Raw genomic sequence first — 24,572 nt, 5'->3', positions numbered from 1 at the left:
TACCTGCCTGGACCTGACGCATCTGATTTTTTTACCCCTGTTCTAATGACGAGCCTGTCTTCCACAAAGACTTCTTATAACCCTCCATCTCCATTTGCTCATTCTCCAGGTCCTGCTGATTCTCCCTTACTGCCTATCATCTCTCCCCCTTCCTTTTCATTTACCTGCCTTTATTCCTTGCCTCCAATGAACACACCTTCTAATCTCCCCTCTTTCACATCCATTTTCCTAATCCTAGCTTAGGTAGTTTACAAACATCAGAGTGAAATCTCTAAAGAGAGATTCACTCATTCAAGATGAGCTCACAGGGCAGAGTTAGTGGTCGGGAGAGAAAGTTGAATGTATGCCTTGGGGCTCAGCTGGCCCCAGGTTCAAATCCTGATTCATTTGCATCACATTTTTTCATCTGTGAAATGAAGATGAAACAACTCAAAGTTGAACGAGATTACTTCTAAAGTTTCTTCCAACCTTGATACTTTATCATTTTTAAAAAAATGTTTTTTTAATTTTATTTATGATAGGCACACAGTGAGAGAGAGAGGGGCAGAGACATAGGCAGGGGGAGAAGCAGGCTTCATGCAGGGAACCCGATGTGGGACTCGATCCCAGGACTCCAGGATCACACCCTGGGCCGAAGGAAGGCACTCAACCGCTGAGCCACCCAGGCGTCCTGACACTTTATCTCTGCTCAAGACTTTTCAGTGATTCTTGGGACGCCTGGGTGGTTCAGCAGTTGAGCGTCTGCCTTTGGCTCAGGGCATGATTCTGGGATCTGGGATCGAGTCCCACATTGGGCTCCCTGCACGGAGTTTGCTTTTCCCTCTGCCTGTGTCTCTACTCTGTCTGTCTCTCATGAATAAATAAAATCGTTAAAAAAAAAAAAACACAACTCTTCAGTGATTCTACCAAGTTGAGTGTAGAAACCAGTTCCTCTAGATACTAGTTCTAGCCTACCTTTTTTGTTTAAGATTTTTAATTTATTTGACGGAGAGAAACAGAGAGAGAACAAGCAGGGGGAATAGCAGGCAGAGGCAGAGGGAGGGGGAGAAGCAAGCTCCCAGCAGAGCAGAGAGCCTAATGTGGAGCTCAGTCTTAGGACTGTGAGATCATGAGCTGAGCTGAAGCCAGATGTTAACTGACTGAGCCACCCAGGGCTCCCAGCCTACCTTTTATTTTTGTTTAAAAAATTTTAAAAAAGATATTATTTATTTATTCATGAGAGACACAGAGAGGCTGAGACATAGGCAGAGGGAGAATCAGACTGCCTGCAGGGAGCTCGATGTGGGACTCGGTCCCAGGACTCTATCTTGGGACTCTGGGATCACGCCCTGAGCCGAAGGCAGATGCTCAACCACTGATCCACCCAGGCGTCACCCCAGCCTACCTTTTATATCTCATCTTTCCCAATTCAGCTCATACCTTGTGCTACCTCTTACATTCCTGCCTTTATAGAAACCTCTAGCTCTTACATTCCTGCCTTTATACTTGCTATTCCCCCTATCTGGAGTATCCTTTAGCATTCTGTAAACAAATGCCCCATAAAAATATGAGGCATTATACCTCCACCTATTGGACCCTACTCATCTGTTAGGAAAGCTGTTTTCATTGCAAATTATGAAAACGCCAACTAAAACTACTCAAACCATAAAGACATTGGTTCATGGAAAAGTCCAGAGGTGGGTCAAGCTTCAGGTATGATTTTATCAGGTCCCTGGCTCATTTTTTTCTACAGTGTTTTCTTAGTCCTGCCCTCCTCCATGTGGTGGCTTTTATTCTCTTTATTTCTTTGGCTGGCTTTCCTTTGTGATGGCCGTGAGGGGCAATTTTATGTGTCAACTTGACTAGGCTAAGGCATGCCCAAATACGTGGTAAAACATTTCTGGGTGTGTCTGTGGTGGTGTTTCTGGAAGAGATTAGCATTTGAATTGGTACACTAACATCACCCTCACTAGTGCAGGTGGGTGTCAGCTAATTTGCTGAACAGAATAGAAGAAAAAGGCAAATATGCTCTTTGCTTGAAATGAGACATCCATCTTCTCTTGCCCAGGACATTGGACATCATTGCTCTTGGTTCTTGAGCATTTGGACTTGGACTGAATTATACCACTGGCTTTGTTGGTTCTCTTGCTTGCAGGCGGCAGATGATGGGACTTCTTGGCTTCTATAACCACATGAGCAGACTTCACCCTAAGTGTGAAGCTGATGCAGGGCTCAATCTCATGACCCCAAGATCATCTCCCTTCATGCTCTAATCTTCAGGGACTCTCCTGGACAACACAGTTTTCCTAACACTTCTCTGTTTAATTCATAGTCATTCATTCAACAAGTATTTGTTCTAGGGACTGAGGAATGAACAGACAAAATTCTGTCTTTGTGAAGATCACAAAGATGTAGTAGAAAGTGTGGACAGGGCAGCCCAGGTGACTCAGCAGTTTGGTGCTGCCTTCGGCCCGGGGCCTGATCCTGAGGACCTGGGATGGAGTCCCACGTCGAGCTCCCTACATGGAGCCTGCTTCTCCCTCTGCCTGTGTCTCTGCCTCTCTCTCTCTCTGTTGGTCTCTCATGAATAAATAAATAATCTTTAAAAAAAAAAGTGGGGACAGGAGAGAGAAAACAAACATATTTTAGGTGGTAATAAGTACTATGGAGAAAAATCCAGCTGGAAAGGATACAGAGAAGTAGGGTGTTGCTGTTTTATTTTAAATTTTTATTATTTTGAAATTTTATTTATTTATTTATTTGAGAGAGCGAGAGAGCACGAATGAGCAGAGGGGAGGGAGCAGCAGACTCCCTGCTGAGCAGGGAGCCCCATGTGGGGCTCGATCCCAGGATTCCAGGATCATGACTTGACCCGGAGGCAGACACTTAACTGAGCCACCTAGGTGCTCTTATTTTATTTTTTAAAAGATTTATTTATTTTTGGGAGAGTAAGTGAGCAAGCAGGGGGAGGGGCAGAGAGAGAGACCATCTCAAGTAGACTCTCCCCTGAGTGTGGAGCCCGATATGGGGCAGGATCTCATGATCCTGCTATCATGACCTAAGCTGAAACCAACTGAGGTTGGTTTGAACTGAAGCTCAGGGCAGCCCGGTTGGCTCAGCGGTTTAGCGTCACCTTCAGCCCAGGCCCTGATCCTGGGGACCCAGAATCAAGTCCCAAGGTAGGCTCCCTGCATGGAGCCTGCTTCTTTCTCTGCCTGTGTCTCTGACTCTCTCTCTCTCTCACGAATAAATAAATTCTTTTAAAAAATTTTTTAAAATGAACTGAAGCTCAACCAACTGAATCACCCTGGTGCCTCAGCATGTTGCTATTTTTCTTTTTTAAAGATTTGCATTTATTTGAGAGAGAGGGAGAGCCAATGAGAGAGAATATGAGCTGGGGGAGGGGCAGAGGGAAAAAGTAGGCACCTGGCAGAGCAGGGAGCCTGACGCAGGGCTGGATCTTAGGACCAGATAGGAGTATGCCAGACATTGCGCAGGGTCTAGTAACAGTGATGTACTAAACCAAAGATTCTTAGTCTTATGGAACTTACCTTCTACTGGGGAAACAGACAAAATCACAGACCAATAAGTGATAAGACTAAGAAATACCACGAAGGAAATGAACAAGAGGCCAACCTAGAAAACATCTTTAGGTGAGGTGTTCAGGAAAAGCCTCTCTGAGGAGGTGATAGTTAAGTAGAGACTTGAGGCATAAGAGGGAACTAGAGTTAGAAGAGGTAGGGGAAGAACGTTCCTGGCCTTGGTCTCAGTGTCACTATTTCTCTAATTTTTTTTTTAAGATTTTATTTGGGGATCCCTGGGTGGCTCAGCGGTTTGGCACCTGCCTTTGGCCCAGGGGTAGTCCCGGGACAGAGTCCTGCTCCGGGCTCCCAGCACGGAGCCTGCTTCCCCCTCTGCCTGTGTCTCTGCCTCTCTCTGTGTCTATTATGAATAAATAAATCTTAAAAAAAATTTATTTATTCATGAGATACACAAAGAGAGGCAGAGACAGAAGCAGAGGGAGAAGCCGGCTCAATGCAGGGAGCCCGATGCAGGACTCAAACCCTGGAACTGCGGGATCATGCCCTGAGTGAGCCCAAGGCAGATGCTCAACCGCTGAGGTACCCAGGCGTCCCACTATTTCTCTAATTTGATTTCTCTTCCTTTGGGGCTCCTGGGTGGCTCAGTTGATTAAGCGTCTGCCTTGGCTCAGGTCATGATCCTGGGGTCCTGGAATCCAGCCCGGCATCCAGCTCTCTGCTGGACAGGGAACCTGCTTCTCTCTATCCTCCTTGCTCACGCTCTCTTGCTATCTGTCTCTCCCTCTCTCCAAATAAATAAAATCTAAAAAAAAAAAAAAAAAAAAAAAGAAAAGAAAAACAGAAAAATGATCTCTCTTCCTTTGAAGGGAGACACGGAGGTCATCAAACAACCCAAGCGGAGCTGTAATTGTTGGTCTTGCAGCGCCAGGATTCCAGTCAAACTGCCCTGTTTAGCAGTCCCGGCTTAGGCAGGTTCTGGGGGTGGCAATGTGAAAATACAATCATGAAATCCCAGGTCGGCTTCATGGAAAATTGGACAGTTCTCAGCCTTCAAGGAAGTCTATAGCTGAGGACTGAAAGGCAGTGGTCTCCGTGGGCTCTCGAAGACCCCCTCCGGCTGTTCCGTGGACGCTGGAACATGGCTTTGGGTGAGTTTCCGACAGGAGAAATATTCAGTAGAGAGGACCACCACCCAGATCGGGTTATAAAACATTTCCCGCATCCCAGCAGGGTAAAGGTACTTGAATTTAACCTCCTTTGTAGGTGGGAGGGGCACCTCCTCCCCAAACCCAAGCCAACCGCGGCCTCTCCGCCCAGTCCTAGCCTAGGCTGCAACGAGCTCGGCTCGCCCAGTCCACGTACCTGCTTCCCTGAAAATGAAAGGACCCGGAGCTCCGTCCCACCGCGTCCCTCACGCACTCCTCGGGGGCCGCCCCCCGCCAACGTGTTTGGGGCCCGCCTCCAGGCCCCGCCCCCCGCCAGCTCCAGCCGCCCGACTGGACCCCGCCTTTGGGTCCCGCCTCCTTCGGCTCATTTCCACCCCCCGCCCCCACCCCGTGGCCGCCTTTGGGCCCCCTCCTCCCTCCCTGTTCGGCTTCCGGGCCCGCCTCCTTCTGCCCCGCTTCAGTTTTTTCCTCCTTTCTGGTTCTCTCTTCGGCCGCGTCTTCGGCCTCCTCCCGTAAGGGCTCCGCTTCCCGCAGCCTCGCCTCGGCCTCCCTCCAGCCTCGGACTCCTCCTACGGGCACGGCCTCCCTCAAGCCCCACCCACAGCCCCTCCCGTCAAGCACAGCTCCGGCGGCAGGCTCCGCGCGGCCTGCACGGTCTTCCACGCCTGCCCTCCGCGTCTCTGCTCTCGGGCGTCGCCACCCTCCCAGCCCTGCCCCGCCTTCGGCTCGCTTATTGGTGGCGGAGAGCCTCTCTCTTTTCCCGCCTTTAGCCCCGCCTTCCAGGCGCCCCCGCCAGCCCCTCCTCCCCGTCAGGCCCCGCCCCGGTCCCGCCTTCCTCTTCTCCCCGCCGAAGCTCTGGACTTTTCCAAAGCGAGGCTGAGGGGGTAGGGGGAGCCCAAGCGCTCGGGAAGCCGGGCTAAGTCGGGGTGGGGCTGCGGGCTCCCAGCGCTTGTGTCACCGTGTCCTTCTCTGGAGACAAAAGCGGTGCCGTAGAGGGAGGGCCCGGGGCCAGGGCCGGAACGGCGGGCGGGGCCGAGCTGAGGAAAGCCGTTTGGGGCCCCCCCGCCCCCGCGCACTTCAGTGGTGGCGGCCGAGGGAAGGACTCGCGGCTGCGGGGCTCGCGCCGCTGTCAGTGCGGCGGGGCGCGCGAGCGGCGCGGGCGCGGGGCGGGCGCAGCCGAGAGCAGCTGAGGGGGCGGCGGCGGCGGCGGCGGGGGCGACTCCCGCGCGTGTGTGCTCGGCTCCTCACGCCGCGGCCGGGGCCGCCTTCCTCCTCCTCCTCCTCCTCCTCCTCCTCTCCCTCCCTTCCGCCCCCGAGTGCGGCGGCACCGCCTCCTTCCGCGCCGCGCGGCTTCCTCCAGACCTCTCGGCGCGGGTGAGTGGGGGCCACGGGCGTCTCCTTAGGGGTGCGGGGGAGTGTTCCTTGTTCCTTTTCGGCTATCCACCTCTTGGCGCGGGTTGCTGCCTATTTTTAGAAACTCTTTTTTCGGCCATTCTGGGCGTCCTGGGAGCCAGAGTAACTCCCGGCCCCCTCCTCCCGCACCTCCCCCCAAACCCCGTGTCGCTGGCCCGGCCCATCCGCGCCTGCCCCCGGCCGCTTCCTCCCCGCGGGCCGGGCCTGGGCCAGGAGTTGGCGGGGTGGGCCCGCGCCCGCTCGGAAGTTGGAGTCTTTGTGCTCGCGCCCCGCCCCGCCCGGCGAGGGGAGGAGGGAGAGGAGCGGAGGCCGCGCCGGGAGGCCTGGGCGGGCCGGGCCCGGGCTCTGGCCCCGGCCGGGGCTCCTTCCGGCTCTCCCTCCGAGGCTGGGTCTTGCCGGCTCCCCAAGGCACACAGAACTGGCCTTGCCTCGCTCCCCACGGGCCTGAGCGCCGCCTCGGCCCCCACCGCCAGCGTTGCTGGGCTCGTTGCACACCTTGGGGCTCGGAGAGGAGCAGCCACGGGCCCTCGAGCTGGTGCGGTGTTCGCACTTCACGCAGTTCCCAGTGCGGCCGAGCTTCAGTCGGCCCCTCCGTAAGATGGGGGAAAGAAAGTCGCCTCGCAGGATGTTTGTGGATTTCGGGAACTAATATGGGAGAGAAGTGTCTAATACCAACAGGTAACATTTAATGGACTTGGTCAGGAACTTCGACGGCCTTCTGGGGTCATGCCCTTTTACAAAAGCAGAAATCAAGGTGCAAAGAGGAAAAATAGTTCACAGTAGCCACAGAAGTATAAAGCCGTGGTATTAGTACCTGTTATTTATTTCTTAGTGTGAACTTGTGTAGGGTCTTAGTGCAGAGTATTTTGAGTTCACCTTGGGTCACTCCTTTTTTCCCCTGACTCCCAAGCTAGTGTCTAGATGAAAGGATACGAGAGGTCCCAGCGAAGGGAAATTCGTATGAATTACTGATCTCTGGGCTTTTGGCTCAAGGAAGGCTTAAGTCATTTTAACTGAGGTTCTTTATTTTATTTATGGCGTATCCCTTCCCCCCTAACTTTGTGTGTGTTCTCTATAGGGTTTATTTTATTTTTAATGATTCTATTTATGAGAGACACAGAATCAGAGACATAGGCAGAGGGAGAAGCAGGCTCCATGCAGGGAGCCCAACGTGGGACTCGATCCCAGGTTACCAGGATCTCGCCCTGGGCTGAAGGCAGGCGCTAAACCGCTGAGCCACTGGGGCTGCCCTCCATGGGGTTTAGATTTACAGCTCCTAGTTGGGGGGGGGGAGGAGAAGCCCGAAGTGACTCAAGTCAATTGCTTCAACTCCCTACCTTCAAATAGGGTTTTATTTTTTCTATTTTCAAATAAGACCGAGAGGGCTAAAAGTGAATGAGCTAATACTAATTTTGGCAAGTTTTTAGTTTTCCAGTGTGTTTGATCCCTGTTGTAGGCAGTGTCTAAAAATCAGAGTTCCTAGGCCACACCTTGAAGGAGTCTCTCTCCAGGTGTTTGCATTAGTTCTTTGGAGTCTGGAGGTCTGTTGTGCTGCTCTCTTTCCAAAATTCTGAATTTAGGTATTGCGGTATGTGGGACCTGGAAGGGGTCTTATTATCTGGTCTAACTTTATCTGCCTTGTCCCCTTACCCAGTTAACACTGGAAGAAAGTTGTCCACATTCACAGACTGCTTTGGTGACAGAATCAGAACTAGAATTCCCAGTCTTCTGCTTTGCAGTCCAGTAATAGTTTTATTTCTACCATCCCTTGCCACTTTGAAGGAGTACTAAATTATTTATTCAGGCCTTAAGAGACCAGAGACCAGGAATCCTGAGTAAATGGAAATCTCGAGAAACTTGGTTAGTTCCAGCCATTCTGTGTCTTAGGTTTAGCATTAAAAGGAGGGCAGGTTTTGTGCACAGGTGTACCAGTTCTCATTAGTATTTACTGTTATCGTATGGCTTATATTACTCTTTTAAAATCGTCTGATTTCTAATCCAGTTCTGTGAGGGAGTTCTTAGACTTTGGTTTACATCTCCTTTTTACAGCTGTAATTGAGAATTGAGACACAGAAAGGTTGGGGCACTTGCATTACTTAGGTCACCAGATTAAGAAGTGAGGACAGCACACCTTTCATGGGTAGAGGATTTGATGTGGCATCATTAACTGAGCCACTCATTGTGGCTCTGTGAACCTTTTTGCTTTTCTGTAAATTCACAAGGTTGTGCGGAGACTGTGAGAAACGGCTGTGAAATTCTATTGCAGTGGTAGAAATAATAGCCTTTTTTTTTTTAGCTTTTTTTTTTTAGATTTTATTTATTTATTTGAGAGTGCCAGAGAGAGCACCAGCAAAGGGGAGGGGGCAGAGGCAGAAGCAGACTCCCACTAAGCAGGGAGCCAGATGCGGGGCTTGATCCTAGGACCCTGGGATCATGACCTCAGTTGAAGGCAGACCCTTAACCAACTGAGTCATATTATGGTGCCCCATAATAGCTAACGTTTATTAAGTACTTACCAGGTACCAATTCTTGGAGTAAGGACTTTCTATGGGATACCTGATTTATTTCTCAGAGCCAATTCATTGAGTATGAATTGGGTATTATCTCTGTTTTACAGAGGAAGAAACAGGCTTAGATAGGTTATATGACTTGCTCAGGATCATGCTATTGATAATTGCAGACAATATATTTTTATTTATTTGACAATATAATTTTAAAGCTGGGGTGTTGTTTTTTTTCCCCTTCTTCTGGGTAAAATGTGCATGAGGTAAAATTTGCCATTTTAACCACTTTTAAATGGACAGTTCTCTGGCATTAAGTACATTCACGCTCTTGTGCAACCATAACCACTCACTATCCTTGTTTAGAACTTTTTCATCTTCCCCAGCTGAAACTGTCTACCCATTAAACACTTAACTCCCTAGTCCCCTCTCCCTGTAGCCTCTGACAACAACCATTCTATTTTCTGTTTCTGAATTTAACTACTTTAGGTACCTCATATAAGTGGAATTATACATTTTTTTTGTCCTTCAGTGACTGGCAAAGCTGGCACTTTTAGTGCTTCCCTTGACCTCGGGATGCTATGTAAATGCAAAATGATTATTCCTTATCTGCACTGGGGTGTGGCATGCCGCCCCAGAGCAGAAACAGAGGACTGTTTGTACCTCTGGTTAAGCTCTTTTCCCCCCTTTGCCTCTACTCTGTGGATTGAAGTTCCTTATTACAGCAGCCTTTGTTGGAGATCTGTGCTTGCCCCTCTTGTATCTTCCAAAGAGACCTCCTACCCTTGAAATAGAACCCAGAGGACTCTCCACCCTTCTTTGCACCTGCCTTTCCGACTATTCAGGATTTGCGCGTATCGGGCTGCAGTGATCAAGAATAGCAGTGCTATGACAGCAGCTCGGATCAGAACTACTCACAGGATGATTAAATGGATTACCTTTATGAAATGTGCTCTCTCTACCCTCCTCTTTCCATAAAGTCACACAAGAGGGATTAGCTATGGGTTCCTAGAGGGTGTTTATGGGTACTCATTGCTTGCAGGTGGTTAAAATGGAGTTAAATGTATTTAGCCTTTTTTTTTTTTTTAAGATTTTATTTATTCATTCATGAGAGACACACAGAGCGGCAGAGACAGACACAAGCAGGCTCCATGCAGGGAAACCCCAATATGGAGCTCAATCCCAGGACTTGAGATGATGACCTGAGCTGAAGGCAGATGCTTACCTGACTGAGCCACCTAGGCACCCTAGAAAATGGTATCTTTTTTTTTTTTTTTTTTTAAGATTATTCATGAGAGACAGAGAGAGGCAGAGACACAGGCAGAGGGAGAAGCAGGCTCCATGCAAGGAGCCTGATGTGGGACTCCATTCCGGGACTCCAGGATCACGCCCTGGCCGAAGGCAGGTGCTAAACTGCTGAGCCACCCAGAGATCCACTGCACTTAGCCTTTCAAAACTCCCTTAGGTTTGACTGTTTGTTTCTGTATATTTGGGAGGTGGTGGAATGTATTGTTAATGAAGGGTTGTTGGAATTTTGTCCTGAAAACCAACAGGGAGTGGAGGTGGGAGGCGTTCCAGAGATGGGTAATTGGGCAGCAAACAGATCTGAGCATGTTGGGTTTTCCTTAAAGATCTGATGGCCCTACATTGCCTATGTATTAAGTCCAAACCCCTGAGTGTGATAATGAGGTCCGAATGTGTTGAATTGTTTGTTTGGACAGGATCTTGTAGTTGAGGGGTTTTAAGGTCTTGCCCACCAGCCAGCCATCTGGCCAACATTTGAATTGGCTACTTATTGAGATTCGATTTCATTGGACACTTCATTATTAGAAAGTTTTCCATTTACAGAAAAATTATTAAGCATCTGCCATGCACAGCCTTAAGCTTGGTGATTTGAGTCTATAATAGCCTTGTGGGGAAGCCAGGCAAGGAAACAGGTAACGTGACAAGTGTTGTGAATGGGGATAAGCACTATTAGAGCATAGAGGAATGGTAACTAACCCAGCCTTGGAGGCTTCTTCAGAGAAGTTGGCTAAGCCCAGATCTCAAGAAAAATAGACATAAGGCAGGAGGAAAAGAGATTTGGAGAGTTGATGAGGAGACTGACTAGGCAGAAGAAATAGCAAGTCTAAAGATGGTGAGGGTGTAGTAGTTGAGACTTTGGGCATTTCTTATATCAGGTGCTACTCTAAGCATTTAACATGTGCTAATTTCTTGTTATGGCCACCCCAAGAAGTACATACAATTATTTCCATTCTGTAAGTGAGGAACAGACCCAGAGGGGTTATTTATTTATTTATTTATTTATTTATTTATTTATTTATTTATTTATTCATACATACCCAGAGGGGTTAAACACATCTCCTGTTTCTCAAGATTGCTGGGGGGAGGGATGCCTGGGTGGCTCAGCGGTTGAGCATCTGCCTTTGGCTTAGGGCATGATCCCTCGTGATCCCTGGGTCCACGGATTGAGTCCCACATCGGGCTCCCAACATGGAGCTTACTTCTCCCTCTGCCTAAGTCTCTGCGCTGCCCACCCCTGTGACTCATGAATAAATATGTGTGTGTGTGTGTGTGTGTGTGTGTGTGTGTGTGTATATATATATATTTTTTTTTGGTATCTAAAAATTTATTGTCATGTTTTCACCACCAAAACTTAGGATCTTGGTTTTTCTTTCTTGCCTTTGTACAAGGCCAAAAAAAAGACATTGGCTACTTTGACAACCTTAAAGTGGACTCCAGGAATGTCACCGAGAGCATGACCTTTGCAACTAAATCCAGCCACCAGAACCTCATCATTTTCCTCAATAAAATTCAAACAACCATCATTGGGTACAAAGGCTGTGATCTTTTTTACATTCTTGATCAGCTGGACCCTGACACACTTCCAGATGGCAGAATTTGGCTGTTTGGCTTTCAACCCCTACTTTTTCCAGCACAATTCCTTTTGCATGGAAAGCACCTCCAAAAGGGTTGGCGTTCAGGTCTGTGCCCAAATGGGCTTTCTTGTACTGCTTATCATGCCACTTCTGGTCCCCTTGGTGACTGCGGAGCTTCCTGGCAGTACGGAGGCCAGACACTTGCCCATCCTGCCGGCACCAAGGGCCTGAGCAAAAAAGAGCAATAAATAAGATCTTAAAAAAAAAAATAAAAAAAGATTGCTGTGGGGAGCATAAAGCAAAAGATGGGTGGATGTGGCAAGAAATGAGAGGAGATTGGAAAGGTAGGTAGAGTAGAAGCCAAGTCATGAAAGGGTCTTGTTGCCTAGGTTGAGAAATTTGGACTTCATTTTGAGGTGATAGGGTCTCTGCTCCTATGGACATTTTATTTTATTATTATTATTATTTTTTTTTTCCTATGGACATTTTAGAAGGATGTATCTGGCTACCTGTTTGGGGAGTGGTTTGGAGACCTAGAGCACCATGGACAAAAAGACCAGTTTAGGAGGAGGCTGTTGTGGTAATACAGGTAGGGGATGATGGTGTTTCAAATGAAGAGTGTGTATGTGTAGAAGGAATTGAGCAGTGAGACACAAAGATTATTGTGTGGTAAGTAAGGAAGAAATCAAGGATGATTTCTAGATTTCTACCTGGTGCAGTTGTATAGATGGGGATGCTGATTATTGAGGTGAGGACATAAGAGACGAGGTGGTTTTCTCTTTTTTTTAATTTTTATTTATTTATTTATTTTTTAAATTTATGATAGTCACACACACAGAGAGAGAGAGGCAGAGACACAGGCAGAGGGAGAAGCAGGCTCCATGCACCGGGAGCCTGACGTGGGACTCGATCCCGGGTCTCCAGGATCACGCCCTGGGCCAAAGGCAGGTGCCAAACTGCTGCGCCACCCAGGGATCCCGAGGTGGTTTTCTCTTGAAGGGTCTTCTTAAATCTGCTTTCATTTACTTTCTAGTTATTGAGCCAAGTTCTCCATGGAGAGGATTGGGGGTAGAAGCATAAGGTGAAGGGGGACAGTATTGTACAACATATCTGGTAACTATTCCTGGCTAAACCGGATGATGTAAACACTAGTTTAGAAAAGGAAGAAATGTTAGATCCCGCATATTCAGGCCCTGCTTAGCCCTGAAGATTACTTTTATTAAGCTAAAGGAAGACTTAACATTTTTTTCCAGACAACTTCCTTTGTTACTGCTCTCTCCATGTGTTACTGTGGCCCTAAGTCACCTGTGTTTACTACCTGCTAGACACTGGGAAAACAAAGATAAGTAAAATGTAGCTTCAGGAACTTGTGTCCAGAAAGGCAGCAGATCTCAGTAGCTTAGATAACAGTGGTGGAGGTACAGGGTGGGATGGGGCAGTTCAGGATGGAACAGAATGGGGAAGGACCACGAGGGATTTTTGTTGGGATAGGAGTCAGGAACTCTGTACTCTATCTAGTCTTCTTGTCAGGTGGCAAAGGTCCAGCTTTATTCATCTGAATAATGATAGGAAATCATGGCTACTAGGGTCCTTTCTAGCAATAACATTTTATGATTCTAGATGTTGATTTAGACAGTATATCTTTTGGAGAGGCGTTTTCTTTCCTCTTTTTTCTCCTCCCCCTTTTTTTCTGAGGCAGTGATGGGGAAAGGGTAGAGATAGGGTTTTCACATGAATGTCTGTAAAAAACCTAGTTTTTTTCAATTTTAGCTTTATGTATAAAATGTTTAACTGGGGCAGCCCCGGTGGCACAGCGATTTAGCACTGCCTGCAGCCCAGGATGTGATCCTGGAGACCCAGGATCGAGTCCTACATCGGGCTCCCTGCATGGAGCCTGCTTCTCCCTCTGCCTATGTCTCTGCGCCTCTCTCTCTCTCTCTCTCTCTCTCTTTCTTTCTCTCTGTCGCTCATGAATAAATCTTTTAAAAAAATGTATAACTGGAGCGGGGAGAAGATGACTAGTAATGTTTGCCTGCTGACCTGCAACTGCCCACTAGGTTCTGTGAGGAAAGTTTCAGACAGCTCTTAGACTGTCAGGATGAGAGAGGGGGTGCAGTGAGATAAACTGGAAGCCATGTCATGAGCCTGAGGATTTTTCAGTTTGGTTCCTGCTACTGACTCAATTTGTGGGCTTAGCCAACTCCTTTTCTTCTCTGGTCCCATTTTATCATAATCTCAGACCTCCCTGAAATTTTGTAAAAGACCAAAAGGGTCGGAGCCAGAGAGGAATAAAAAAGGTTTGGAGGTCCTTCTCTATTCACTTTCTTCTCCCTGCTTAAATGAGTAACTAGAGATAGGCATCTGCCCAAGTATCCTTATTATCTCTTCTGTTTCTACAACCCTTTCTTTTTCCTTAGTTTTACTGTCTGTCACTTTATAATGGCCTTCATGTGAATAAGCAGGCTTTACCTCAGAGGAGGTGGGGAGGGTGGAATATTATTAGTAGGTTCTATTTTATATCCCCAAAAGGTCACTGCCCCCTGCTCTCCGTGTAGGGGTAAGGGTGGGTTGATTGTGGTTGAATACTTGGATTTTTCTGAAGCTCAGGCTCAGGAGTGCTCCACTAACCGAAGTGCAAGTTGCCATTCTCCCAACACGCCCAGTGTGGTTCCTCTGGGGGATATAGGCATTTGATATTTGCCAAAGACTTGTAAATTGTCATTACCTGATACTCTCTGGGATCTCAGTCTTCCTTTCTAAAACAACAGAGTTGGACTAGATAGTCTTGAATGATATTTTTACCTCTTAATAGGGTGACTTCCTGGTTTTACACAAGTGGCTTGTGAATTCATCTTTGGAAGGAGAAAGGGCTTTGTTAGAGCTTTGAGAGTGTGTCAGAGGGTTAAATTCTGGGTTCATAGATACCTTTTGGTATATAAACAGATGGATATTGCATTCTAGAGTGGACAGATTGCTGAAAAATTGCTTGTGAGATGAATTTATCAAAATGCCTGCTAGTTCCATTATAAACTTGGAGAGTTTTTGTCCCATAGACCAACTTGGAGTCTAAGACTATAAAAAATTATACTTAAATATGTAGCAAACTGTTTAAAATCATAGAATAAAGAGAAAATGTTAAAAACACTATAAGATGCCCAAACAGTACTAGTGCTGGAAAAATACTAGACCAGAAATTTGCATTTCCTTAGAGGTTTAGCTTTATGAAGTAGATACCTCTGCTGAGGTTACCTGGCCCTTGAAATGCCATCTGTAGAGAGTGAATAGTTCTGTTTATTTGTCAAGATAAGAATCATTGTTTTATTCCAAGTAAGTATTCTCTTTAGAAGGCCAGGCTTATAAGCTTAATATTATTGGCCAGGTTTTCTTCATTCCAGAGGCATTTATCTGGTATTTAGCAGTCTCCTGTTTGTTTTATTAAGGCTTTTACTAAGCCTAGTTAAAGGTATAGTTTGCATGGTGTCTGTTGATCTGTTTGTCTGTCTGGTTTCCTTTGTAATAATTTATGCTAGTGAAAGCAAGCTCAGCAGTAAATATAAAAAAATAATTTTCATAACTCATTATTTCTCTAGGTCTGGGTTTCTTTCTGGAAGTATGATAACGCTACACTGAGAAGTCAGATGTTGTTCCTGGCTTAAAACAGACCATTTTAAGGCTTTGGGACTTTGTTCTTCCAGGTAGCTGTGAGCTGGCACTGAGGAACGGTGTTGTCAGTATAATAATGATAGCTATGCCTAGGTCAGTTCAACACAGCCTATCTTTTCTTCAGAACTTAAAAACTCCCCCTAAATTGATTTTTCACACCAGTGAAAGTAAGCTCTTACTAAAATTAGGGTCTTGGTAGAGTTACCATGCTAAGTAGGTTACCTAGCTACTGTAACATGATTGTGCTTTCCATCCCGAAGTTCAGTCATTCATTTCCAGGAATTTGGACTACCTGCTGTGGTCTCTCTATGGAGAACATTAAAAACCAAGCAGGACATGATTCCTGCCCTCAAATTACTTTCAGTTTTGAGGAGACTGAGAAGTACAATAGATCCTAGCTGCTTCTTTCTCCTCCTGCCTTGGCCCAGATATTTAGGTTGAGGGTTCTGACAAGAAATAGCAGAATTGATGGATATATCACTACACAAGGAGACCTGTTTGAATATCTGACTTCCAGTGTTTAGTTTTAGTTTTGCCTCCGCTTTTTAAAAAAATTTATTTTATTTTATTTTATTTTATTTTTTTAAGATTTTTAATTTATTCATGAGAGACAGAGAGAGATGCAGACACAGGCAGAGGGAAAAGTAAGTTCCACGCAGGGAGCCTGATGTGGGACTCGGTCCTGGGACTCCAGGATCACGCCCTGGGCTGAAAGCAGGCGCCAAACCACTGAGCCACCCAAGGATCCCCCTTATTTATTTAAAAATATTTTATTTATTTGAGAGAGAGCACAAGAAAGAGAAAGCAAAAGCGTGTGCACGCACGCAAGCAGGTGGAAGGGGCAGAGGGAGAAGAAAGAAGTAGGTTCCCCACTGAGCCAGGGGAGCCTGATGTGGGGCTTGATCCCAGGTCTCCCGGATCATGACCTGAGCCGAAGATAGATGCTTAACTGACTTAGCCACCCGGTTGCCTAAGATTTATTTATTTTAGAGAGCATGAGCAGATGGAAGGGCAGAGGGAGAGAAAATAAATGGCCAACATGGGGTTCCATCCCAGGACCCTGAGATCATGACCTGAGTCAAAATCAAGAGCTGGCTGCTTAACCTACCGAGCCACCCAGGCATTCCTGCCTTCCACTTAAAAAAATATATATATATATGTGTGTGTGTGTATATATATATGCACATATATATATATAAGATTTATTTAAGAGAGGGAGTGAGGGAGAGAGAGAAAATCTTAAGTAGACTCCCTGCTGAGCACAGAGCCAGGACTTGGGGCTTGATTCCAGGACCCTGAGATCATGACCTGAGCCAAAACCAAGAGTCAGACCTTTATTTTAATTTAATTTAATTTATTTATTTATTCATGAGAGAGACAGAGAGAGAGAGGCAGAGACACAGGCAGAGGGAGAAGCAGGCTCCATGCAGGGAGCCCAACGTGGGACTCGATTCCAGGACCCCAGGATCAGGCCATGGGCTGAAGGCGGCACTAAACTGCTGAGCCACTCGGGCTGCCCTGAGTCAGACCCTTAATCAGCTGTACCACCCAGGTGTGCCTCCCCTCCCCTTTTATTTTACCTCCCTTTACCCTCTATTGCTGATCTCACATGCAGTGTGTGAAGAACATTTGGGTAGGGGATGACATTGTCCTTCAGGTTTGGGTGTCCAGACATCTGCTTAGTGCTTTCCCTATTCTCCTCACATCAGTTCTCTGGCTGGCTTCCAGAAAGATTTGATACTGTCTAGCTTCTTATTTAGGAAGGAAGAAAATTCAGTTTCATATTGAATTATTTTAAGTTTTATTATATCAGTTTTTTTTTATATGCAGTTTTGAAATAAAATAGTTCTCTGTTTTGCTTGCAAGTAAATTATATGAGGTGTGGTTTCTGGCATTTACTCAGCTTGTGATTTACTAATTGTGATTAAATTGTGGTTCTTGAAGCCCACTGCCAGTGTCTGTGTTAGCCTTCTTTGAACACTTTGCAGCACAGAGCCCTTAGGAATGGAAAATGGAGGGACTGTTGAGCGTACCCTTCCAACAATGTAGCATTACTTATGAGGTCTAGAGAAGAGGAAATCTGCCTGTGCCTATTGATTGGAGACAGTGCTGAAATCAGTCATCCAAACTTATGGAGCCCATGGAGTGCCATAACTTAAATTCCTCACAATAATATTGTGAGCAAGTTAGATAACATTACTAAAAGTTAAAAAAAGAGTACAGTATAAAACCAGATGATGCAGTTTATAGGAGAATACACAAGCCATTTGTCAGTTAATAGGTAAATGGCAGAGTTTTCCATAGAAGAGGAGATCTCTCTGGTCTGGAGTGATCCAGGAAGAGTGGCCTGAGTTAGCCTCTAGTCAGCCTCTTCCTCCAGGAGAAAAAATGATGGAAGGATTTAGACAGGGCAGTGATGAGGCAAAAGACTAGGAAAAACTTTTCAGGGGGAGCAGTGTCTCCAGTCTCAAGTCACAGGGTAGGAGTATGTTCAGCTTTAGTAATTATTGACAAACAGTTTTCAGAGGCATACCAGATCACACTCTCATCAGTGGTACATGAGAGAGAATTCCTGTTGCTCTGTGTCAACACTTAGCATTGTTTATATTTTTCATTTTATTTTATTTTTAAGATTTTATTTATTTATGAGAGACACAGAGAGAGAGAGAGAGAGAGGCAGAGACACAGGTAGAGGGAGAAGCAGGCTCCATGCAGGGAGCCTGATGGGGGACTCAATCCCGGGTCTCCAGGATCACACCCTGGGCTGCAGGCGGCGCTAAATCACTGCGCCACCCGGGCTGCCCATATTTTTCATTTTAAATCATGCTGGCTGGTGCATAGTTACAGAAGTGAGTTTTAAGAACCATAATATGAACTCTCAGGTAACAGTATCATAAAGAGGTAAATAGATGGGGTTTCAGAGGAGGGAGAGATTGCTTCATTTGTGGGGATGTGGTACTCCGGGAACATTTATTGGAGGCATGAGCATTTCACTGGGTTTTATAGGATAAAGATAGTGACCATGTATCATCTGGGACCACTTTAGTTTCTAATACTGTCTGGTTGTACTTTTAGATTGTGAACCAATATTTCTGTGACTGGAAGATATCTCCCAGACTATACAGAAGCAACACCCAGATAGCCCTTCTCAGGTGTTGTGCCCCTCTCTGTTCTCCCTTTTTTTCCCCAGAAAGTATGGTCACAGGAGATTTTAGGCTGTTAGAGATGGAGAGAGGACATTCTGTCTGACGGGAACATCTTGAACAGAAACACATGAGTGACTAAATTGAGTGGCATCGCTATTCCTGCTAATGAGCTAAGGGAGGAGGATGTGTCTCATTCTTAAAGGGTGGATAATGCCTTCTCATAGCCTTCTGGAGCAGGTGGAAAAAGTCTGTTCCCAAGCCAATTTGTATTTAAACTGGATAGAGGGATGAGAACGACCTCTTTGCCTATAATTACATCATTTCAGGGAATAAATTAATCCAGCAACAGTCACACTTTTGAAGTATGTTGAGAGTTTGTCTTCTCTTAAGGGAGAGGGGGTGAGAGGGGAATGTCAAAACTAAAGAGTAGTCTCTCAGAGCTCATCTATTACTTGTATATTTGCTCAGAGAAAAATTGCCATTTCTTTGTCAGCTTTTATCCTGCTGGGTGGGCCCTAGCTAGGTGTTTATTTTCTGTAGTTTTACCAAATCACTTTGAAGGCTGATGTGAACATTGATCATTTCTTAGAGCCTTTCCTCTTTGTTCTGTCAGCAAATATTAGAAAATGTGCCTTAAATTACCTGGTTGGGGGAAATAAGGTGGCCCTCCCTACTAGCTTCCAGAGAGCAGCACTTCCATGTTAAACATTAGTCAGATCCTGATTCTGTGTCAGGTCATCCTGTGTTTTTCAGGAGAGACTAGGAATGTTAGAGCTGCCACTGGGGACATTTACCAGAGGGTTTTTTGGCTTTCTGTCGAAGAGACTAGTTGAATATTTGATTAAAAAATCTGACGAGGTCCTAAATCTAAGTCTATGTTTCATATTAATAATTGCTGCCATGTATTGGGTGCTCACTGTGTTGAGATACCATGCTTGGTACCTTGTGTTCTACTAAAGTGGATGTTTATTGAAGGTTACTATGTGCTAAGTTTTTTTGTGTGTGTGTGTGTATATAAATCTTTATAAATCATGTAAGATGTGTAAATTTATATCATTTACATGTTATGTATGTGTAATATTACATGTTATGTAAATGATATATATATATATATAAATTTACCTATACACATAGAAATCATATTTATTCTCCCCTCAACCCTAAGAAGTAGATTTTGTTAATCCTCATATAAATGGGAAACTGAGACACCAGGAGGTTAAGAATATGCCTACAGTCTTACTGCTAGTAAATGGAGTTGCCAGGATTGAAACCTAACCAATTATTTTTAACATGGAAATTTTAAAACAGACACAGAGTAGACCAGAGTAAATGAAGCATGATGTATACCCATCACTCAGCTTCAAGTCAGTCAGTCATGTTTCATTTATACCCCTACCTCATCCTGTGCTTTGAAGAAAATTTCAACTGTCCTATTTTGCCCTTAAATATTTCACAATGTATTTCTAAGGCATGACTTTATTTATTTAAAGATTTTATTATTTGGCAGAGAGAGCACAAACAAGGAGCTGCAGAGGGAAAGAGAGAAACAGATGCCCCAGTGAGCAGAGTGTCCGATGTGAGGCTTGATTCCAGGACCCTGGGATCATGACTTGAGCTGAAGGCAGACACTTGACACTAACTGAACCACCCAGATGTCTCTACAGGATGACTTTAAAATAACCACAGGGATGCCTGGCTGGCTCAGTCAGGAGAGCATGTAACTCTTGATTGCAGAGTTGTGAATTCCAGCTCTAATTGGGGGTAAAGTTTATTTATTTTAAAAAGATTTTATTTTTGTTTCTTTGAGAGAGAGGATGAACAGGGGGAAAGACAGAGAGAGAGGGAGAATCAGGCTTCCTGCTGAGCAGGGAGCCTGAAGTGAGACTTGATCTCAGAACCCTGGGATCATGACCTGAGTCAAAGGCAGACGCTTAACGGGCTCAGCCACCCGGGCACCCTGGTAAAGTTTATTTAAAAAACAAAACAAACAGAACCACAATGCCATTTTCATACCTTATAAAATTTAACAATTCCTTAATACCATCAAAATCCAGATTATGTTCACATTTCCAGTTATCTCATAAATGTCACAATCTTATTTTTACGGTTTATTTGACTTAAGATTTATATAAGATCCATACATTTTAATTGGTTTTTACATATTTTAAGTCTCTTAATTTCTTATTTCACTTCTATTTGTTGTTATTACCTTTATTTGTTGAAGTAAAAGCATTGTTTTTCCTGTAGAGTTTTCTGTGTTCTGAATTTCCTGTAAATTGGTGATTGTATCTAAGGGGGTAGTATGTGTTAATCCTCATGGCAACTCTACAGAAAGTAGGTATTCTTATTTTGCAGATGAGAAAACAGACCGAAAAGGGTTGAGTGACCTGCCCAAGGCCTCACAGCAACCTTGGATGTGAACACAGACCTTCTTACCTCCAAAGCCTTTATTCTTTGTTCTTTACCACTCACCCATTCTGTGACCTTGGGCAGATCACTTTTAAGTTCTCTGGGCCTTAGTTTCTTTGATATATACACTGGAACTTCTACAGGAGTGGTGGTTTATGGGTCTATGACCATTTGAGTGCCTACCATGTGATGGCAAGGTACGAGATGCTGTGGATGATACTCATGAATATGACTGTCTCCAGTGAGCAGGTAGTCAGCTAAGGACTGTAGGACCATACCCTGTTTCAGATATGAAGCTTGTTTTGGCCATGTCAGGACTATCAGAGCTTCCTAACCAGCCTCTCTGCATCCTATCTTGGCCTCTTCCATGCCATGCTTCTCCCTGCTGCCAGGTGCCTTTTCTAAAAACCATTTTTGTCATGTTCTCCCCGATCATAAATCTAGTTTGAGGGACTTGGTAAATAAGAAACAAAATTCTTCCAGCAATAAACCTTCCCTCCTTAGATTGAGTTACTATTTCAAGGGCAGCTAGTCTTTTTTTCTTTTCTGTTTGGCAAAGGTGTGTTAGCACCTTTTGGAAATGCTGAGGAGTCTGGAGATGATAGAATAATGATGGAGTAAAGCACGGGAATGCTATCTTGATTCAGGGGAGAACATACATTTAGCATTGTAGTGTTCACTCCCAAGGACATCTGACTATAATGGGGTAGTTGTCCTTTTCTTTGCAAAGGAACTTCTGGTTGTAGAGTTCAGGGATGAGAGTTTTCAGGATCTCCTTTTGAAGAGAACCAAGCTGCTGAGCCTTCATTTTACTGGCTAGCCAAGCTATTTAAGTGAATGTAGTATATAGAGCAGTGATTTGGGTCTGTAGTAATTTGGGTGGCAGACAGCTGGCACTGAGTCCAGTCTGACCCACAGCTAACTATAAAGTTAAAAGTCCAGAGAGTAGGGTTCAGGGCATTTGTATTTCTAAAGTACCTAAGACCTTTAAATCTTAAATCTTTTTTTTTTTTTTTTTTAAAGAACCTTTGATGGTGGATTAAGCCAAAGAAGGCTGTGGAATCATGGGTTCTAAAGCTCAGGAGCCAAGTGGTCTAGGACCCTGGATAGCTCCTTGGAAAAGCAGTTTCTGACAAAAGTTATGCAACCTTAGGGGACTCCTAAATCCTTACTGTGCAGAGCTAGTCAGAGGATCTTACCCTCTAGATCAGGGACTGCAAAGTGGCAGCTCCTTGAGGTCTGTCTGGCCTGCATCAATATTTTTTGTTTGACTTGACCAGTGTTTTTCTGTTTTGAGTTGGACCCCAGCCTGGGAAGATTGGGGCTGTCTTATAGTGGAGATACCTTATATGAGATCAGAGGTTCTGGCATGTGGGCTATGAGGGTGACTGATTTCTCCTGAAGAGGGAGGAGGATTTTTGAGGAAGTATTCCTATTCACAGAAGTGGAAATAGCGCCCAGCTAGCTATTTTGTAGAAGGCTTCACTCCCTGAGCCCTCTGCCAGGGACTCCCTATGTCATGACTCCTTGTGCACTGGCCTGTCCATGTTTAAGAAACTTATAGCTTGGCTTTTTATTTTTTTTATTTTTTATCTTTGAGGGACAGAGATATGATTCTGATCTTTGAGCAAGTCTGTATTACCAGCCCAGTTTGGCAAAATGCTTGTGTTTGAAGAATCACATTCTTCATTTCTGTTCATCTAATTGGCTGGCTTCTTTAGACAGGGCATATTTGTTCTCAAGTTTGTCAAAGCCCTCATCATTTCCTATTGTTTCTGTGACATCCAAGTCCAGTGCCTATTGCTATTTATCACCAAACTAGCTCTTTTATTTTATTTATTTATTTTTTTAAGATTTATTTATTCATCAGAGACACAGAGAGAGGCAGAGACATAGACAGAGGGAGAAGCAGGCTCCTAGCAGGGAGCCCGATGTGGGACTCGATCTTGGATCCTGGGATCAGGCCCTGAGCTGAAGGCAGACGCTCAACTGCTGAGGGTGGCCAGCACTTTTTTCTTTGAAACATTTGGTCAGCTGTATCTCTTTTTGCTACCTGCTTTGTCCTTTTGGGCCTATGGATCTCTGTAATATTGAAGGGACTTTGCACAGTTACAGTGCTCTTAGTCCTACTAGATGAGTTATCTTCCATTTTATTAGAAACTTTGGTGTCCTTGTGATACTAGTGACGGTTCAGTGAATCTTGGCCTTATAAAATTAGCATTTTTTGCAGTCTCTAACACTCACAAGCTTGGTGTGTGTGTGTGTGTGTGTGTGTGTGTGTGTGTGGAAGATGAAAGAAACCACGTCTTGTGAAAGACACCATGACATCTAATACAAAACTGGTTTACTTAGGAGTTAGTTCCTGGTGTTCCATCCAGCTGCAGTGAGCAGCAGCTCCTGTGTGTTGAAAGTAGGTGACTTTTCTGAGTGACTCTTCTACATGCCTGTTTCCTTTGTCTTTTTGTAATTACTGTAACATCATCATCTTGTATGTGGAGCACCATGGTAATTCCCTTGACAACTGATCATGATTTCCTAGATAAAGGGAGGAAGCTAATAAGTTAGGAACTCAAAAGGGATATTGGGCTAAGGTCTTGTGATGCTAGTAGAATTTTGAGCTGGAAAGAACTTTTCAGCAGCAAAAGCCTAATTAAACCTTTTCTTTTTACAGACAAGTCCCTGTTTGAGATCCTTAGCTTAGCGTTTTTTGTGCTCCCTATTCTATATGGATTTTCCCCATTATATCCCACTGGACCATGAGCTCCATAAAGGCAGGAACCATGTCTATTTTGTTATTGTTTTTTCAGTGCTTTACCATAGGACCTAAGTAATTTTTGAGTGAGTCAAAAAGTATGTTGGAGTTTCCCAAACTGGTGGGATACTTGGTTGCATATTGCATGATATGTAAAATCACAGTATAAAACCTATTTTCCTAAAGTGTCAATGTACTCAGATTTTTTGGAGTTGAATTAGTTTAGATATTATAACCAGTAATTGAAAAATTTACTCAAAATAAATCACATATGAATTTTTTAAAGATAAAATGAGAAGGCATCAAATAAATTATGGGATTACAGTAGACCCTTTGACTTTTACTGCAGAGGGTCTAGGGTTTCCAGAACTCTGGTACATTTTTTTTGTAAAGATTTATTTATTTATTGGGGAGGGTGGAGTGTGCATGTGTGGGGAGGGGCAGAGGAAGAGAACAGACTTCCCTGATGAGTGCCAAAACCAAGAGTTGGATTCTCCACTAACTGAGCCACCCAGGCGCCCTGAGAACTCTGATGTTTTTGAGAAGCTAGAAAACTAACTTTTTAAAAACATGAGATCTGATTTGAAATGTTAGCAGTTAATTCAGAGGTTTTTAATTTTTTGTTAAAGGATTTTATTTATTTGAGAGACAGAGAGAAAACCAAGAGTTGGATTCTCCACTAACTGAGCCACCCAGGAGCCCTGAGAACTCTGATGTTTTTGAGAAGCTAGAAAACTAACTTTTTAAAAACATGAGATCTGATTTGAAATGTTAGCAGTTAATTCAGAGGTTTGTTTAATTTTTTGTTAAAGGATTTTATTTATTTGAGAGACAGAGAGAAAACCAAGAGTTGGATTCTCCACTAACTGAGCCACCCAGGAGCCCTGAGAACTCTGATGTTTTTGAGAAGCTAGAAAACTAACTTTTTAAAAACATGGGATCTGATTTGAAATGTTAGCAGTTAGGGGATCCCTGGGTGCTGCAGTGGTTTGGTGCCTGCCTTTGGCCCAGGGCGCGATCCTGGAGACCCGGGATCGAATCCCACGTCGGGCTCCCGGTGCATGGAGCCTGCTTCTCTCTCTGGCCTGTGTCTCTGCCTCTCTCTCTCTCTGTGACTATCAT

General features: G+C 44.8%; 1 protein-coding gene and 1 pseudogene across 6 annotated transcripts in view; one reads left to right on the top strand and one right to left on the bottom strand.

Annotated features, from left to right (window-relative positions):
• RALY (RALY heterogeneous nuclear ribonucleoprotein) overlaps positions 1-24,572 on the top strand; it is a 148,872-nt gene that overhangs the window by 57,774 nt on the left and 66,526 nt on the right. For 3 of the 6 annotated variants that reach the window (XM_041732288.1, XM_041732289.1, XM_041732284.1), the window contains exon 1: positions 5,641-6,061. The exons of 2 other annotated variants lie outside the window; for them this stretch is intronic. The gene's annotated coding sequence lies outside the window, so the exon portion shown is untranslated. Of the gene's footprint in view, positions 1-5,640; positions 6,062-6,106; positions 6,779-24,572 lie in introns of those variants that run through there. One more of the 6 variants, XM_041732286.1, reaches the window with a different exon arrangement.
• Positions 11,236-13,290, bottom strand: LOC121477763 (annotated as a pseudogene).

The sequence above is a fragment of the Vulpes lagopus genome, chromosome 18 (genome assembly GCF_018345385.1).
Source record: "Vulpes lagopus strain Blue_001 chromosome 18, ASM1834538v1, whole genome shotgun sequence".
Taxonomy (NCBI): domain Eukaryota; kingdom Metazoa; phylum Chordata; class Mammalia; order Carnivora; family Canidae; genus Vulpes; species Vulpes lagopus.
This window is presented reverse-complemented; position numbering and strand designations above follow the sequence as displayed.